This window comes from Chiloscyllium punctatum, chromosome 3, assembly GCF_047496795.1.
Source record: "Chiloscyllium punctatum isolate Juve2018m chromosome 3, sChiPun1.3, whole genome shotgun sequence".
Lineage (NCBI taxonomy): Eukaryota > Metazoa > Chordata > Chondrichthyes > Orectolobiformes > Hemiscylliidae > Chiloscyllium > Chiloscyllium punctatum.
Genome location: NC_092741.1, coordinates 84,631,719 through 84,650,849, shown reverse-complemented (window position 1 = coordinate 84,650,849; position 19,131 = coordinate 84,631,719). Strand labels below are relative to the sequence as shown.

The following is a 19,131-nucleotide window of genomic DNA, read 5'->3' as shown; positions in this document are numbered from 1 at the left end:
AGGCAGACAGAGAGAGAGAGAGATCTTTCTGTTGGTATGAAGTCTGGGCCATATGTGCATAGCCTTAAAATCAGGCTTAGACCATTTAGAAGAGAATTTAAGAAATACTTCTTTATAGTGGTGGAAGGGTGCAATTCTCTTCCATAAGCAAAAAACACATAGATACTAGATTCATTAATAATTTAAATCTATAGACTTGCTTTTGATAAGAACATAGAAAGACATGGAGTTAGAGTAAACTGCAATGGGGTCAACAAATGGGCTCACCCACCTACATTGGGAGGAAAATTGGACAGGACCCGACATTTTGGAAGCATGCATAAGGGAGGCAGGCTAGATAGGTTGGAATCCCACTCTTGACCATTCATTAGGAGGAAGGAAAACCCAAACAGTTCTGGCAGTGCCCAAAGTCAGTAATCTCATAGTTGAAGGTCAAATAGAGATCAGAGAGGCCAGACAAGGATGAGATGAGGTAGGATAGGGAGTGCGCAGGCAGAGCACCCTTCAACTGAGGACCACCTGGCTCCCCTTTTTCTTTCTACGTTTTAAAAATTAATTTATTGGACCGAGGCATCATTGACTAGGCCAGCATTTATTGCTCATTCTCAGTTACCCTTGAGTGAAGCTGCCTTTCTGAACTGCTGCATGAACTATCTGAAATAGTTCCAAGAGGCCAGTATCCCATCACCAAGTCATCTTTTATTGACATGTGAAGAGTCCTTAACACCGATCAAACTTCCTCAGAGCCAGGTCTCAGTGTGAACAGAACCTCTGACAGTTCTGTTCTTATCTGTTGGCAAGGGCTCCTTGATTGGACCAGATTTAAAGCCACAATCAGAGAACTCATATTTTATGAGGTCCACCTGGTTGACCTTGTTACAATCACTACACTGTCGGTAGACCCACAATGCCCTTTAGGAGGGAATTCCAGGACTTTGACCCAGGGACAGTGAAGCAATGGTGATATCTTTTTCCAAGTCAGGATGGTGAGTGGCTTGGAAGGGGACATTGCAGGTGGTGATGTTCCCATGTATCTTGTCCTTCTCGATTGAAGTGGTCATTGATTTAGAAAGTGCTTTCTAAGGATCTTTGGTAAATTCTTGCAGTGCATCTTGTAGATATTACACACTGCTGCTACTGTGCATCAGTGGTGGAAGGAGTAGATGTTTATGGGTGTGGTTTCAATCAAGCATGTTTCTTTGTCTGGGAGGTTGTCAAGCTTCTTCAGTGTTGTTGGAGGTGCACCCATCCAGGCAAGTGGGGAGCATTCCATCACACTCCTGACTTGTGCCTTACAGATGGTGGACAAGTTTTGTGGAGTGAGGAAGTAAGTTACTCGCTGTGGTATTCCCAGCCTCTGGCCTGCTCTTGTAGCCACTGTATTTATATAGTGAGTCCAGTTGAGTTTCTGGTCAATGGTAAGCCCCAGGATGTTAATAGTGAGAGATTCAGTGATGGTAACAACATTAAATGTCAAGGGGCGGTGGTTAGACTGACCCTTACTGGAAATGATCATTGCTTGGCATGTGTGTGGCAAAAATGTTGGTTGCTACTTGTCAGCTCAAGTCTGGTTATTGTCCAGATCTTGTTGCATTTGAACATGGATTACTTCAGTATCTGAGGAGTCACAAATGGTTCTGAACATTATGCAATCATTGGGGAACCAGCATCCTGACTGCCGACTTTATGATGGAGGCAGTTTTGAAAAAGCAGCCTTTCCATTCTCATCCATACCAGCAGCTTTATAATGTATTACTGGTTGGCTGAGAAGTCGTTTTAACTTTTAAGATAATTATTGAAATCAAATTTCATGGTCTGCTATCTTGGGGTTTGTAGCTATGTTCCCAGAGGATTGGGCATCTGGATTACTAGTCCAGTGGCATTATCACTATGTCACTGGTACCCCATCATTTGAAATTTGATTGTGCATTTGCATACGGCGAGCAGATTGCTAATTTCCAACATCTATCAACCTTGCACATTACATGAATCATCTCGGAGGTAGATAGAGAAATACTGGAGTTGTATCTGCCATATCTTTTGCTCCCTTCACTGAAAATACACACAGCAGGGTCATGTAAAACCAACCCATTGTACTGATGAAAGTAGATAGAGTTAAGATTCAGATCAGCAACGATCTCATTGAATGACAGAATTCATTAAAGAAACTGAATGGCTTCTTCCAATCCTTAGGTTTTGATTAATATGAGGGTTCAGGAGATGTCCTGAGACAATTGAAGATACAGCATGTATGTCTGAAAGATCTAAGCGGTGTGCAGGACGGAGAGATCTTTAGGACAAGATGTGAAAGCCTCAGTGATACCTGACAAAAAATGGGGATCTCAGGAATCTGCATGCCACAAGAGAAACATAAAAGCATATAGGTTATCATTGAGGTTAAAGGTGGTCAAGAAATTGGGGAGCATTTTGGAAAAACAAGAGAAATATTATTATGTGCACCTATTAGAGCCAAACGTTTGTGAAACTTTTATGTATGTCAAAAGGAAGTATTTTCTTTCCAAAAATAAACTAATTGGTAACTTATGGAATTTTAATTAAAAGAATATATTTCACAGTCAATTTTTCGTGAATATTTAAAGATTAGTGGTTGGAATTTTCTGAACATTGCCTCAACATAAATGGAATTTATTAGAGAGCACCGTCATCAGTGAAGGCCTGTGCAGGCAACACTGCTATACAGAAATACAAAACAGTACTGATAATCGGCAATACCCTATCTCCCGATAAGACACCCACAGTGTGAAATGGATTTACGCATAATTCATCCTGTCATTGCTTTTTATTCCTTCATGGGATCTGGGCATCACTGATTATATCAGCATTTATTGCCCATCCCTAATTGCTCTGGGGAAAGTGGTGGCGAGCAGCTTTCTTGAACTGCTGCAGTTTTTGGTGTGTAGATACACCAAGAATGCTTTTAAGGAGGGAGTCCCAGGATTTTGACCCAGTGACAATGAGGAAATATAACTTCAAGTCAGGATGGTGAGTGGCTTGGGGGCGAGTGAGGGATCTTGTGGATCTTGGTGTTCCTCTGCAACTGATGATTTTGTCCTTCGAGGTGGGGGTAGTCATGCTGGTGAGCAAGTGCAGCAATCAATTTTAAAACCACAAGAAATAATTCATTTGCAGATGGTTTGTTACTTTGTAATGCATCCAATCAGGATCAGAAGTCTTGGGTGGAATAGAGTGTTGGGGCAATTGGCTCTCATAGACCAGTTGGAGAGACAACGAGAGATCCAAGCTGCCTCTGTAAAGGAAGACCCATTACAATCACATGCCATTCAAGTAATGACTTTGGCTGGGATCAAGACCCCGTGGCAGAAGTCCCACCCAGTGAGAGGTCAGTTGCTTGGGTGTCCATGGCTGCTTCAGGAAGAGAATCCAGCAAACAAACTTTGTCCAATGTCCAAACTATAATCAGATACCAATTGCCTTTGGTCTAGGGACTCTCCCATGATGTGCCAATCATCCTTTGTGGTTTGACCTGTTGTGTGTGCTGCAGAGCGACAGTCCAACTTGTACCTGAGCCCATCTGAATTGTGGTGGCTGTGGACCCCTCTGTGTTCATGAATTGGCCACTTAAGTGTTTCAGTTGTTAGGGGGGAGGGAGTGAGGGGGCACGGTGGGAATGGAGAGCATGATGGTTAACCAGCAGCCTTCTTGTCTACAACTTCATTACAACAGAGATGCTAAGATGGCAGGGTTGTGGAATGCCATTGCCCTGTCTAATTAAGATTTTTTTCTCATCAACAAGCTTGCCATTTCTGGGAAGATTCCATTCCCACTTCCAATCCCGATCACAAAACAAAATACACACTTACCTTCCTCCGATTGTCCCAGTCACTACCACAATTGTTAGGAACTGACACCACCATGGGAAAACAGTTATGGCTTTGTTCACGCTGCTCCTTTGTCAGTAAAATCTGTAGGGAGTTAAAGGCTTATTACTATGGAAAACGAATTTTCAAATTCCTGTTATTGAGTTGACAATGTGAGAATTCATTATTGTTCTCAAGATTAAACTGAAACAGGGGTCACAGGCACAGAACAAAACAAGAATAGATAGTGTTGGATTCCAACAAACAGATACTGTACTGTATTCTTGTGCATAATGCATTACAACTTTTTAATGAATGGTTTATATAACGCTACAATATGGAAGTAATTATTATTATGTGATTAATTGGTGCATTTGTTCTCTTTATTAGACTAAGATGTAGTTTAAAATTTACAAATATTGCAAACATTACATTTTCAATGTATTTGGTTAACAAGCTTCCATTAAAAATTTTTTCTTCATTTTTTTGCAGTTAGAAGTATTTTTTAAAATAGATTTCAAATATAGCAATCAAGTTCTAATTTTCAAAAGTCACTTGAGGAAAATATATATTTTGTTTCAAATTACCAAATAATGAAATTTACAGCTTTGTAGCCAACAACCAGGAAAGCAAATGCATAAATGTACTCTTATACATTTAATGGTTTCCCAAAATTGATTTAAAGGAATGTAGTAAATGTGCAATTTTTGAAAATTGAGAGGTTTCATCACTATTTGATCAGCCATCTAGTAAAATAGATTTCCCATCCATTTTAAAACTCATTTGATGTTCACCAATGGAAAATCATACAGGTTGTTAGGGGGGGTTGTTATCTGTCAGAATCTAGATTTGTAGACATTTACAAAACAGAGGCCATTTGGCCCAACATGACCATACTAACCAACAATATTCTGACTTCACTAATCCCATTTTCCAGCTTTCACCCCAGTTCTGGAGACTTTGGCAATGTTAGTGAATGTCTAAACACTGCTTAAATATTGCAAGATTTTCTGAATTGAGTATCCTTTCAAGCAGTGAGTTCCAGACTCCCATCATTCTCTGAGTGAAAAACATTCTCTTCAACTCTCCTCTTAACCTTCGACCTCTCACCTTAAATCTTTGCCCCTGGTTATGGGCCCCCCCCACTATTGGAAAAAGTGCTTTCCTACAGTGATGAGGAGAAATTACTTCTCTCAAACAGTCATGAATATGTAGAATTCACTTACCCAGAATAAGGTGAATGCCAAGACATTGAGTAACTTTAAGGAGGGGATAGACAGATTTTTAAATAATAATGAGTTGAAGGGTTATGGAGAGTGGGCAGGAAAGTGGAGTTGAGGCCTTGGTGAAATCAGACTTGATCATATTGAATGGTGGAACAAGCCTGAACGGCTGAATTGTTGACTCCGGCTCCTAATTATGTTCTTAAACTTATGCTCTTATATTCATATCCACCCAATCTATACCCATAGAAATCTTAAGCATCACTATTAAATTCCCTCTCGATCTTTGCTCCTCCAAGCAAAACAATCCCAACCTATCCAATAATTCCACAAAACGCAGACCCTCAAGCACAGGGAGCATCCTGGTAAATTTTCTCTGCACCCTCTCTCATGCAATCACATTCTTCCTATAATGTGGTGACCCAAGAATCACACAGTTGTCGTCTATCCAGTGTTTTATACAGTTCCAGTGTAACTTCCTTGCTATTGTTTTCTATGCTTCTGTTAATAAAGGTAAGTATCGTATACATCATCTTAATCAACTTATCTACCTGTCCTGCTACTTGAACATTCTGTGGATATGTACATCAAAGTCCCTACAAATTCAGTAGGTTTCATAGTTCTGACGATTCATTGGATATTCCCTTGCCTTTTGGTCTGACTCAAGTTCACTGCTTCACATTTTTCTGGGTTGAATTACATTTTCAAACTGCTATGCTCAGCTGATCAGTTCATTAATATCCTCCTAGAGTTTACAGCTGTCTTCCTCATTATTTACCACTCTAACAATTTTCTTGTCATCTGTGAACTTCTTGATCATATTCCCTCCACTTAAGTCCAAATCATTTATGTACATTATAAACAGCAAAGGCCCCAGCACCAAGCCCTGGAACCCTAATGGAATCAGACTTTCAGTCAGAGAACCATCTTTCTACCAACACCTTCTGCTTTCTTCCTTTCAGCTAGTTTTCACAGAATCCTTATAATATGGAAACAGACCATTTGGACTAACGGGTCCACACTGACTCTCTGAAGAGCATCCCACCCAGATCCATTCCCCCTTTCCCTTTTCCCTATAACCCTGCCTTTCTCATATCTGGACACTATGGGCAATTTAGCATGGGCAATCCACCTATTTTCCACATGTTTGAACGGTGGGAGGAAATCTAATCCACACAGACAGGGGGGAGAACGTGCCAACTCACACAGACAGTCATCCGAAGGTGGAATCATACCCTGGTTCCTGATGCTGTGAGGCAGCAGTGCTAACCACTGAGCCACCATACTGCCCTAGCATCCCCGCACCCCCACCCCCACCCCCATCAAGCTTTTCACACTTTGTCCATCTCAGTTAATAATAAGGAATTTGAAATCCCCTTCTTTCTCTATACATCTATTAAACTGCACATGAAAATCTTTTAAAAGTAGTTGTCTCTAAATGTTGCAATCAAAATGTAAAATTGGCTTGAATGTGCTGGCTCATGACCTTTAGGTCAATTTAAAACTCAAATCGATTGAACCAAAAGGATGGTAAAGGCAGGAACCCTCAAGACATGAAATAAGATGGACACTTGAAATGCTGTAGCATGCAAGGCAATGAGCTAGGGGTTCTTGAGGCACAATGGTAATGCAGCCTCCTGCCAAAGGGTTTAGGTTCAAGTCTCACATTCTCCACAGATTTACCATAACATTTCTGAACAGGCTGTTGAAAAAGAAATCTGCACTGCCAAGGGTCAAGTGCTGGAAAATGTATAAATGTGCTGGAGAATATCGAATAATATTTCATAACCAGCATGGACATAATGGGCCAAAGGGCCTCTTTCCATGCCATTAAAATCTCTATGACTCTATGAATGGATATTGGTTTCCATTACTCAGTTGGTACAGGAAGCTGGATAAGTGTATTACTTGCCCATTATAGAACTGAACTGATTTTTTACTCACTCTTTTCAGCAGGAATGAAAATCAAGAGTTTGACAATGGATGAACAATTAACTCCACCAGTTTATCATTCAAATGGTGAACACTAAAATCTACTCCACAATAAAGGCAAATTCAGTTTAGTCTCTAATGATGCAGTCATTGATATTTGAGTCCAATGCAGCTGTAAGTGATTAAAGGCATCCATCCGAAGAATGCTTTACCTTTGTTCTTTGCTCTACTTGCAAAGTACAAGAGTAGTTGAAATCCAATTGTAGTCATTACGACAGATTTTCACAAAAGGGCTTAATCAACTTTTCATCTAAGTCAAATATGTGATCAATATCTGAGGTTCATTGAAGCACCGTTGTTAATAATGCAGGAAATGAGTAGATTTCTTGTTACGATTTAAGGATGTAATTGCTTGAATAAATGGTTCTTAGTTTTACTCACAGCTACTCAAGACAGAAAATCATGCAATTATGTTTTGTTCAATGATATGGTAATGTAATCTATTAAACAAGGTAGTGGGCAATGCACTGTGCTCATTTATTTTTCTTGATTATAGCAGTATAATGAGGTTGGTGCTAGATGGAAGAAACGCAGAAAGAATTTTAAAAGGGAGTTGAGTATGAAGTTTAGAATTAGGAGTGTACAGGATTTGAGAATGTGGGACCAATCACAACTAGTCTTACAAAGAATCTGTATAAACATGGGGGACTATAGAATGTCTACAATTCTATGATTTAATCTTATTGCTAAGCATATGCTCTCATGTACTTTTAGTACAGTTACAGTAAATGATAAGTGCTAACGTTAAATAGCAAAAGTTTAATTTATTTACTGCACATCTGTAGGGCTGTCGGTTTCTGCACTACTACACAAACATTTACATAGCAAATGTTAAAGTGTCATCAAAGGAAAGTTATTTTAAACACAGAACTTTAGGTAGTTAATAAACAGGCATGACTCCTTTGATCATTTCACATCAGTTTAGTTTATGGATCTAAGTACTTGTATCTTAATTGTCATATTATAAAATAGTATCATACAATTGTTTAGAATTTCATAGGAAGTGGCTACTCATTTCATAGAGGTGTTACAACATTTACAATAAATTAGTCAACACCTCCTTAAATGAGCAATTTCCTATAAAAGTTATTAAATGTTGATGTATTAATTACACTGTGTATAACTTCCAGACTGAATTAAGCATGAAAATCTTAAACATTTAAAGGGACTGGTCTTCACATTTTGGGCATTTGAAGGAAAAGGGAGTGACATGATGCTAGATGTTTGTGATGAAACAGAAAACAAATGAAAAAGCAAATAGCAGGGCCCCAAACTTTTCATCCAGGAGACTATAGGCTGAATCCCACATTTTCTAGCAATGTCAATTTCAGTGAGACTCAGGAAGGGTTTCTCTCCCTGAGGTCTAGCAAATTTTCTCGTGCTTATCATCCTAACCTCGCCTCGTCAACAATCTAGCCCTCCAGCTCATGTTCACTGGTAGCCCAATTCACCCACTCACCACACCCTAGAAGAACCCACCATTACCAGGATATCATGGAATAAATCATCATCCTTAATGCCTGAATTGAAAGGATATTGGAGCGGGAGGGGGAGGATCCAGTTGTTGTGGTCCACGTTGGTACCAACAACATAGGCAAGACTAGGGTGGAGGACCTGTTTGGGCATTACGAAGCACTAGGCAGGAAATTGAAGCACAGGTCCTCAAGGGTCATAATCTCCGGATTACTGCCCGAGCCACGTGCCAATTGGCATAGGGACAAGAAAATTAGGCGAGTAAACCGTGGCTAAGGGATTGGTGTGGGAAAGAGGGATTCCACTTCATGGGGCATTGGCATCAGTTTTGGAACAGGGGGGATCTGTACCGTTGGGACGGTCTCCACCTGAACCAATCAGGTACCAATGTTCTAGCGAAGAGGATAAATAGGGTGGTCAGTAGGACTTTAAACTTCTGAGTTGAGGGGGAAGGGAAAGTGAAAGCGACAGGGAGTATGGAGGTAAATGGAAAGATAAGCAGCAGGATAGCATGTTTCCAGGTGGATTTAAAATTGAGGCAGACTGAGAATGCAGAAAAAAGCAAGGATAACTTAGGACATATGACTTCCAACATCTCTAATGATAAGGAAGTTAGCATTAAGGCACTTTACCTGAATGCTCGTAGCATTCACAACAAAGCCGATGAACTAATGGCACAGATAATAGTGAATGATTATGATGTAGTAGGCATCACAGAGACTTGGTTACAGGGGGGTCAGGACTGGCAGTTAAACCTCCATGGTTTTTCAACTTATCGAAAAGACAGAGAGGTGGGCAGAGGGGGTGGGGTTGCCTTGTTAGTTAAGAACAAAATTAAATCTACGGTATTGAATGACATAGCGTCGGATGATGTGGAGTCTGTGTGGGTGGAATTGAGGAACCACAAAGGCAAAAAAAACATAATTGGAGTTGTGTATAGACCTCCTAACAGTGGTCAGGACCAGGGACGCAACATGTACCGGGAAATAGAGAAGGCATGTCAGAAAGGCAAGGTTACATTGATCATGGGAGACTTCAATATGCAGGTGGACTGGGTAAATAATGTTGCTAGTGGATCTAAAGAAAGGGAATTCATGGAATGCTTACAGGATGGCTTTTTGGAACAGCTTGTCATGGAGCCCACAAGAGAGCAGGCTATTCTGGACCTAGTGCTTTGCAATGAACCAGACTCTATAAAAGATCTTAAAGTAAGGGAACCCTTAGGAAGTAGCGACCATAATATGGTAGAGTTCAGTCTGGAGTTTGAAAGGGAGAAGGCAAAATCGGATGTAATGGTGTTACAGTTGAATAAAGGTAATTATGAGGGCATGAGAAAGGAACTGACTAAAATAGACTGGAAGCAGAGGCTAACCGGGAAGACAGTATAGAAAAAATGGCAGGAGTTTGTAGGTATAATTGAGGACACTGTACAGAGGTTCATTCCCAAGAAAAGAAAGATTAACCGGGGAGGGATTAGACAACCTTGGCTGACAAAGGAAGTCAGGAAATGTATTAAAGATAAAGAGAGATCCTATAAAGTGGCTAAGAACAGTGGGAAATCAGAAGATTGGGAAGGATACAAAAGCAAACAGAGGATAACAAAGAGTGTAATAAGAAATGAGAGGATCAAATATGAAGGTAGGCTAGCCAGTAATATTAGAAATAATAGTAGAAGTTTCTTTCAGTACATAAGAAACAAATGACAGGCAAAAGTAGACATTGGGCCACTTCAAACTGATGCAGGAAGCCTAGTGATGGGCGATAAGGAAATAGCAGGAGAACTTAACAAGTACTTTGCGTCAGTTTTCACAGTGGAAGACATGAGTAATATCCCAAAAATTAAAGGGTGTCACGGGGCTGAGTTGAGTATGGTTGCCATTACGAAAGAGATAGTACTAGAAAAGTTAAAAAGTCTTAAAATTGATAAATCTCCTGGCCCCGATGGGATACACCCTAGAGTTCTGAGAGAGGTGGCTGAGGAAATAGCAGAGGCATTGGTTGAGATCTTTCAAGAGTCACTGGAGTCAGGAAAGGTCCCGGATGATTGGAAGATGGCTGTTGTAACCCCCTTGTTCAAGAAAGGATCAAGGCAAAAGATGGAAAATTATAGGCCAATCAGCTTAACCTCGGTTGTTGGTAAAATTCTAGAATCCATCATTAAGGATGAGGTTTCTAAATTCTTGGAAGAGCAGAGTCTGATTAGAACAAGTCAACATGGATTTAGTAAAGGGAGGTCATGCCTGACAAACCTGTTGGAATTTTTTGAAGAGGTAACAAGTAGGTTAGACCAGGGAAACCCAGTGGATGTGGTCTATCTAGACTTTCAAAAGGCCTTTGATAAGGTGCCACACGGGAGGCTGCTGAGCAAGGTGAGGGCCCATGGTGTTCGAGGTGAGCTGCTGGGATGGATTGAGGATTGGCTGTCTAACAGAAGGCAGAGAGTTGGGATAAAAGGTTCTTTTTCAGAATGGCAGCCGGTGACGAGCGGTGTCCCGCAGGGTTCGGTGCTGGGGCCACAGCTGTTCGCATTATATATTAATGATTTGGATGATGGAACCGGGGGCATTCTAGCGAAGTTTGCCGATGATACAAAGTTAGGTGGACAGGCAGGTAGTACTGAGGAAGTGGGGAGGCTACAGAAGGATCTAGACAGGTTGGGAGAGTGGTCCAGGAAATGGCTGATGGAATTTAACGTGAGCAAGTGCGAGGTCTTGCACTTTGGCAAAAAGAATAAAAGCATGGACTACTTTCTAAATGGTGAGAAAATTAATAAAGCCAAAGCACAAAGGGATCTGGGAGTGCTAGTCGAGGATTCTCTAAAGGTAAACATGCAGGTTGAGTCCATGATTAAGAAAGCGAATGCAATGTTGTCTCTTATCTCAAGAGGGTTGGAATATAAAAGCAGAGATGTACTACTAAGACTTTATAAAGCTCTGGTTAGGCCCCATTTGGAGTACTGTGTCCAGTTTTGGTCCCCACACCTCAGGAAGGACATACTGGCACTGGAACGTGTCCAGCGGAGATTCACACGGATGATCCCTGGAATGACAGGTCTAGCATATGAGGAACGGCTGAGGATACTGGGATTGTATTCGTTGGAGTTTAGAAGATTAAGGGGAGACTTAATAGAGACGTACAAAATAATACATGGCTTGGAAAAGGTGGATGCTAGGAAATTGTTTCTGTTAGACAAGGAGACTAGGACCCGTGGACACAGCCTTGGAATTAGAGGGGGTCATTTCAGAACAGAAATGCGGAGACATTTCTTCAGCCAGAGAGTGGTGGGCCTGTGGAATTCATTGCCACGGAGTGAAGCTAAATGTCTTCAAGGCCGAGATTGATAGATTCTTGTTGTCTAGAGGAATTAAGGGCTACGGGGAGAATGCTGGTAAGTGGAGCTGAAATGCGCATCAGCCATGATTGAATGGCGGAGTGGACTCGATGGGCCGAATGGCCTTACTTCCACTCCTATGTCTTATGGTCTTATGGTCTTATGGAACCATCAGAAAGATGCTGTTGTGCAACTGGACAAGCAATGTCAGCATGGTTTGTGATACTCTCCCCAGAAGTGATAGATAAGGCAAAATTGGCAGTTTGCTTTGTGGACGGAGATCTGGAGATCCTGGGGGACAGGGTGGCGAAAAGGAGAGACATCCTTGTCCCCCAGGTAGACGAGGCCAGCCACCCTAATCAGGGCTACTTGTTTAAGGTAGCCGTCGATGTGAGTGACATCAGAAGAGGTGCTGTCCCCCTCGAAGAAAATAATTCCAGAAGAGAGAGGGAGAGAGAGACCAATCAGGTACTTTTTCAAAAATCAAACAAGCAACGGAGACAGTATTCCACAATAGAGAAGGAAACTCTTATTTTAATACCAGCTCTCAGACTTTGTGAGGTGCATGTGTGAAAGGAGGATAAAAAGATCCCAGTCTATCCTGACCACAACCTGCTACCTTTTGCAGAACAATTAAGGAATAGAACAATACATCATTCCTTTAGAGATAGTTCCTTTAAACGTATCATTTAAAATCGCCCACATTGCTGCGAAATCAAATGTAGTTGCAGACGTCTGTCCAGAATTGAAAGAGATTCAGTTATAATTGAAAAGATAATCTCGACTGAGGCTAGGAGAGCACAAGTGTCTGTGAGTAACGCTGTTCCTTTAAGTTGTTTTATATATCCAACAGTATTTCACAGTTTGTAACAAAATGAGAATGATTCTTATTTCATTTACCTGGCAGGGGAAGTGTTACAATGTGTCAGAAACCCAAAATACAATGGCATTTTTAGCCTTAATTCCAAAAGTGTGTTTTTATTCTGATTCTTGATAAAGTCAAAATTGGCTGCAGATGTAATTGGCCATCTAGAGATAGAGAGCCTAATGAGATATAATACATAAAGTTTGAAAGAAATTTCAAATTGAGGGGCTCTGATCTCTTCTGATTACAAAGATAATGAGGAGATTAAGTTCCAACTGCAGACACATTTTGTGCTTATTCTTTTGAAAAACACTTAAAGACAGAGGTTAAAAAGGCAGTTTCAACCCTACTGGATTCGATCAGTGGGGCTACCAGCCTGGATTTCAGCATTGATGTGCCATGAAGGTGATGATCAAAGAATTATCCTCGTATTGCAGGTAAAGAAAGAACCTTTTTCATTCTTAGTGCTATAAATCAGTTAGAAAAAGAAATCAGGGTAAAGGAACTTCTTTCAACCTATACAATCAAAAATATTCACCAATGTCTATTCAAGTGTCTATGTCAATAACAGCACCACCATTGTCTTATCTGCCCTTAATGAACAATTCAGAAACTGATCCGAAAACTAATTTTTTAATGTTCATTTTTTTAGAACTCACCTCTGATTTCTAATTTGTGTATGTGTGTTGAATCACTAATTCTTCTCACATATAGTAATTAATAAACTCACTCTTCTTTGTTAGTGCAAGAAAAGTTTTCTAAATTAGCTATTTTTGGAACATAAATTCATTTCAGTCAGGGATTAAGGTATCCGCAAGAGAAGGAATTGTCTCTAAGTTGACCATGCTGCAACCAAGCAAGGGGGTGGCTGATTAACAAAGGTGAACCAGATTATTTCACCTCACCTGGAAGCTGAACAGATTGAGTTATCCCAACAGGAATTATAGTGAATTAGGGAATGTCATCAAAGATATGATTGTAAAATCTTTAACACCTAACTTCTCTGATACCACATTCATCTAACACGAAATGTGCATAGCCAATTATAGCTCTGGAGATTGACAACGCTCTCCATTTCTGTCAATACTGATATCATACTCATGAACCTCTGCTAATGTTGCTTGAGGTACTTTTTCTGCAGGAGATGAATTTGCCCAATAAACACAAGTATGTCCAGGTATGGAATGAGGAGCCTGACATAAGCTCCCTGTTCTCCTTCAGGGAGAAGGCCATTGAGCTGGCAGGAGATCAAGGAGAATGTGCCTGTGTTGAAGGGGTGATTGCATATCTATCACCATCTCATTAGAAAGCCTCCAATAAATGCCTTCCTCCCAATCCTGCACCAGGGCAAAGACACTCACTTTGTTAGGTAATTCAGCTAGAGTACACTTCAGGTGACATTCTGTTGATCACAGAAGTACACAGGGTAGGAAAGAGGAAACAGAGATTGGTGCCTGGGCATTTTCACTTTAAAATACCCTGCTGAGCCATTTCCCCTCTATCAGGTCATGCTGGGAACTACAGTAGAAGATCTCAGCATGCCAGACCCCTCTAGACCCCGCACTAAAGCACATTCACCAAAGATATCTGAGGTAAGCTGGTAAAGTAGTCAGCAGGCTTCTTCAAGTTTAGGTAGAGCTGCTAAGGGGGGATGGGAGTGGGGAGGCACCAATGTCATACCAGGAGGGAAAGTAGAACCAAACAAAATTGAAGTCACTTTGGGTGTATGGGCATCAACCTTCTGTTCAACCTGTCACTTAAGACAAATAAAACACCTTATACAATGGTCTTGTGGTCTCTATCAAACTTCAATGGGTCAAACTATTCACATTTCCTTTGCAGATTACTTTGAAAGATGGAGACAAATGTACATGCAAACATGTAATGCAAGTAGAGCAGTGTAAGTATCACTGAAGCTGTTACTCCCTATTGCAGTCTGGAAAATAAACTCTGGAATGTTGGAACTTAAGCCCATTGATTAGGGTTTGGAAGTCAATCAGCAAAGATTAACCCTTTTATATCTCTATGTTGGATGAATTCCCCCTTGCAAACTGAAGATTGTGCCAAATAAGCATATGACCTTCAGGTAAATCTGCATGACACTATACTGAGGTGCAGGTTATTGAGGCCAAAGCGGAAAAAAAACTTACAATTAATGAAAAATAAAGTTTCTTAATGCTTTAAAGTTGTAAAGCAAGCATTCCCTCAAAGGCAGAAATACCTTTGCATTATAATTGGCTGTAGTTCTGATCATCCACAAGTGTTACTGTAAAATCATTCATCCTCCTGCTCCTCGGATGCTGCCACATCTGCTGTGCTTTTCCAGCACCACACTCACGATTCTGATCTCCAGCATCTGCAGTCCTCACTATCTCCTAGTTACCGGTCATGCAAAGACAGCTCCAGCAATGCCGTTCACTCACCTACAAGTGGTTGCAACACTTAAATTACCAAGTATAATTTAATCAAAAACCAAAAAAAACAAAAAAAACTTTGCCTTATTTTCATATACTCTGAGATGGTGCTGAAGACCCTGGTTCCTCTCTTCAGGTGCTGCTTCTCTGTCCATCACTGCAGCCCCCAAAGACTCTTGTCTGTGGTCTTTTTTGGCACGAGGCATTGCTTCGTCTTCTCCCTCACCTCTTTCCTAACCACAGTAATACTAATACAGCTGCTGGGTTAAACTGGCCAAACATCCAATATGGTAGTACTAATCTATGATGAAATACCAGGAATAAGATATTTGTTTTCCATTTGAAGTCTTGACCAATTCAAGTTACTCTTACCAAGCTGCTGAGGTGTTTAGTGCAAGCCTGCCTTACAGTCACCCTCAGCATGATGTGGTCCATGACACATGACTACTTTTCCTTTTACTCATTCTGCTTGTGCAAGATCACTGTGACTTTGATACATATGAATGTACAAATGTATGAATTAGAATCAAAGAAATCATACAGTGTGGAAACAGCTCATTTGTCCAACAAGTCCACACCGACCCTCTGAAATTAGGAGTAGAAGTTCGGCCCCGCCCAGCTCTGTCACTCAATAAAATCATGGCTGATCTGTTTCTGTTTTGAATTCCACATTCTCACCTATTCTGGATAAATATAATTCCCTTACCTGGCAGGAATCTACCAACATTTGCCTTAAAAATATTCAATGACCCACCTCTACCACCTTCTGAGGTAAAGAATTCCAAAGTTGCACAGGCCTCTTAGAGAAAAAAACATTTCAACCTCTCCACTCTGACCCTTAATTTTAAAGCACATACACTGAGCCAAGGCCATTCAGGATCTGTCATTCTTCAATCAAGTCACATCTCATTCTTCCAATCTCAAATTAAAAATTGACCAGTCTATTCAATCTTTCCTCATTCAACAGCCTACTTACTCCAGGTATCGATCTAGTAAACCTCCTCTAAAACAACTCCAATGCATTTACACTTTTCCTTAAATAAAGAGACCAATACTTTGCGCAGTATTCAAGGTGGGTTTGCCCTAATGCTATATATCACTGAAGCATTACATCCTTATTTTTATGTTCAATTCCTCTTATAGTAAAGGGTGGTGTTCCATTGGCCCAATTAATATTTGCCATACCTGCATTTACATTTTTGTGATTCATGCCTAAGAACACCAAGATTCCTCTGAAATGTATTTCTGCAATTGTTCTGTTTAAGTAATACTCTGTGCTTATGTTCTTGCTGCGAGTGAACAACTTCACATTTTCTCATTATACAATGCAACTGACAGATTTCTTTTTACCTAATCACTCAACCTATTTACATCCATCTGCATCTTCCTCATGTCCTCTTTACAACAAACCTTCCCATCTCTTTTTGTGTCATTTGAAAATTTGTGACTGTGCTTTCAGTTATGTTGTTGAGAGAAATTGTAAAATGTCAGACCACAACACAGACCCCTGCAAGGATTCCACATTACATTATATTCTGTTTGTGAGAAAAAACTTCCATGTATGCATACTCACCAACTTTTCGTAGCAATCCCATGTTTGATCCATGTTTATATCTTAATTACTTTATCAGGAACTCCTACTTTGCGCAATCATGTTCCATGTGGAACCTTGTCAAATGTTTTCTGGAAATTCAGTACTGTATATTCACAAGCTCCTATTTATCCACAGTGCATGTTACACCTTCAAAGGACCACAGTAAATTGACTAAACATGACTTATCTTTCATAAGACCATGCTGACTCTTCCTGATTACTTTGACCACTTCTACATCACCAGTTACAACTTTCTTAATGTCTAAATCTAGCACCTTCCCCATAACAGATGTTAAGTTAGACTGCCACAGTTTCTTACTTTGTGTAACCCTCCCTATTTGAAAAGAGGAGCTGTCTTGTCTGATTAAACTTCTCTATGAATCTGGTGGTATTTCAAAAGTTAACACCAATGCATCAACTTGCACATTAGCCACTTCTTTTAAGATCCTTGGATGAAGTCCATCTGGACCTGGAATCTGTCAACCTACAACTCCATCAATTTTCAGTGTTGCTTCCTCGTGATTATAATTTCAAAATATTTGTCTTCCATACACATTATGATTAAGACCACTTATGGATTTTTTTTTGAATTTCTATAGTGGAGACAGAAGCAAAGTGTTTGATAATTTCAGCCACTATTTCCTTATAATTTAATAGTAAACTCCTTAAACTCACATCACTTACTTCAATTATTCTTTTCATTTCCAAACCATCACCCCATAGAAGGTCTTGGAAAATTTTCTTTTGCATTTTAACCCAACTTTCTCTCATGCTGAAATTTCATTCTCTTGATTAATCTTTTAGTCACTCTCTGCTGTTATTTATACTTTACCTAATCATCAAACATGCCACTCATCTTTGAGCAATTATATGTTTGATGCTCTCCATAACTTCTTCAGTTAACTATGAATACTGATTTCGCACTTAGATTTTTTCTTTACTGTAGGAACATATGTATTCTGAATTTTTGGAAATATCCCTTCAAAGATCTGCTATTGCTTCTCTATTAGGTATCCCTTAGATAAGTATTCGAGTTCACTTAAGCTGTTTCAGATTTCATGCCAAATAGTTTCCCTTACTTAAGTTTAAAATAGTAGTTCTAGACTCACTCTTCTTCCTTTCAAATTGGACATAAAATGCAATCATATTTTGTTTTTACAATTGTTATAACCAAATCCAAGGCCATGTTCCCCATCTCATCACAGTTCCAGATAGGGAATCTCGCAAATTGTTAAGCTCCAGAATGAGGAGAGGAGAACTGGCTCCTTTCTTTATTTACCCACTCCCTCAACTGGCTGCAACAAGCTTATTTTAAAAAGTATCCTTTCTCTTGCAAGATACATTTCTTCTAGTCCACATTTGCTTATTTTTAATAAGGAGTCGAGAGTGCGGTGGGACTATGGTTGGGGGGGAGGTAGCTGAGAATAAGATAGGTAGGTGAAGGTGGGGGAGAAGGTGATAGGTCAGAGAGGAGGGTGGAGTGGATAGATGGGAAAGGTGATGGACAGGTCAAAAGGGCGGTGCTAAGTTGGAGGCTTGGGACTGGGATAATGTGGGGTGAGGGGAAATGAGGAAACTGGTGAAATCCACATTGTTCCCGTGTGGTTGTAGGATCCCAAGGTAGAATATGAGGCATTCTTCCTCCAGACGTTGGGTGGTAAAGGCTTGACAACGGAGAAGGACCAGGACCTGCATGTCCTTGGCAGAGTGGAAGGGGGGGAGTTGAAGTGTTCAGCCACAGGACAGTGGGGTTGGTTGGTGTGGTGTCCCAGAGATGTTCTCTGAAACAGATCCACAAGTTGGCGTCCAGTCTCTCCGATGTAGAGGGAACCATATCAGATGACATTGGTGGAAGTATAGGTAAATTTCTGTTGGATATGGAAGGATCCTTTGGGGCCTTGGATGGAGGTGAGGGGGGGTGGGGGGAAGTGTGGGCGCAGGTTTTGCATTTCTTGTGGTGGCAGGAGAAGGTGCCAGGAGTGAGGTATGGGCTGGTTGGGGGTGCAGGGTGTGGATCTGACGAGGGACATGGGGAGGGATTGGTCCCTCTGGAACACTGATAGGGGTGGGGAGGGAAATATGTCCCTAGTGGTGGGGTCTGTTTGTAGCTGGTGGAAGTGGCGGAGGATGATACATTGTATATGGAAGTTGGTGGGGTGAAAGTTGAGGATCAGGGGTTTCTTTCCTTCTAGTGTTAGGACGGGTTAAAGGGCAGAGGTGTGGGAAGCGGAGATCTGCTGGAGGGCATTATCAACCACGTAGGAGGGGAAATTGCAATCTTTGAAGAAGGAGGCCATCTTGTATTTTCTAAGGTAGAATTGGTCATCCTACAAACAGATGTAGCAGAAGCTGAGGAATTAGGAATAAGGGATGGCAATTTTACAGGACGCAGGTTGGGAAG

The 19,131-nt window shown here is 40.7% G+C and overlaps 1 long non-coding RNA gene across 1 annotated transcript in view; it reads right to left on the bottom strand.

The window, feature by feature from the left end:
• The window catches only part of LOC140454970 (uncharacterized), a 138,741-nt gene that overhangs the window by 76,319 nt on the left and 43,291 nt on the right, over positions 1-19,131 (bottom strand). Inside the window, exon 2 of the long non-coding RNA XR_011952751.1 lies at positions 3,843-3,944. This is a non-coding gene — a long non-coding RNA (uncharacterized lncRNA). The remainder of the gene's footprint in view (positions 1-3,842; positions 3,945-19,131) is intronic.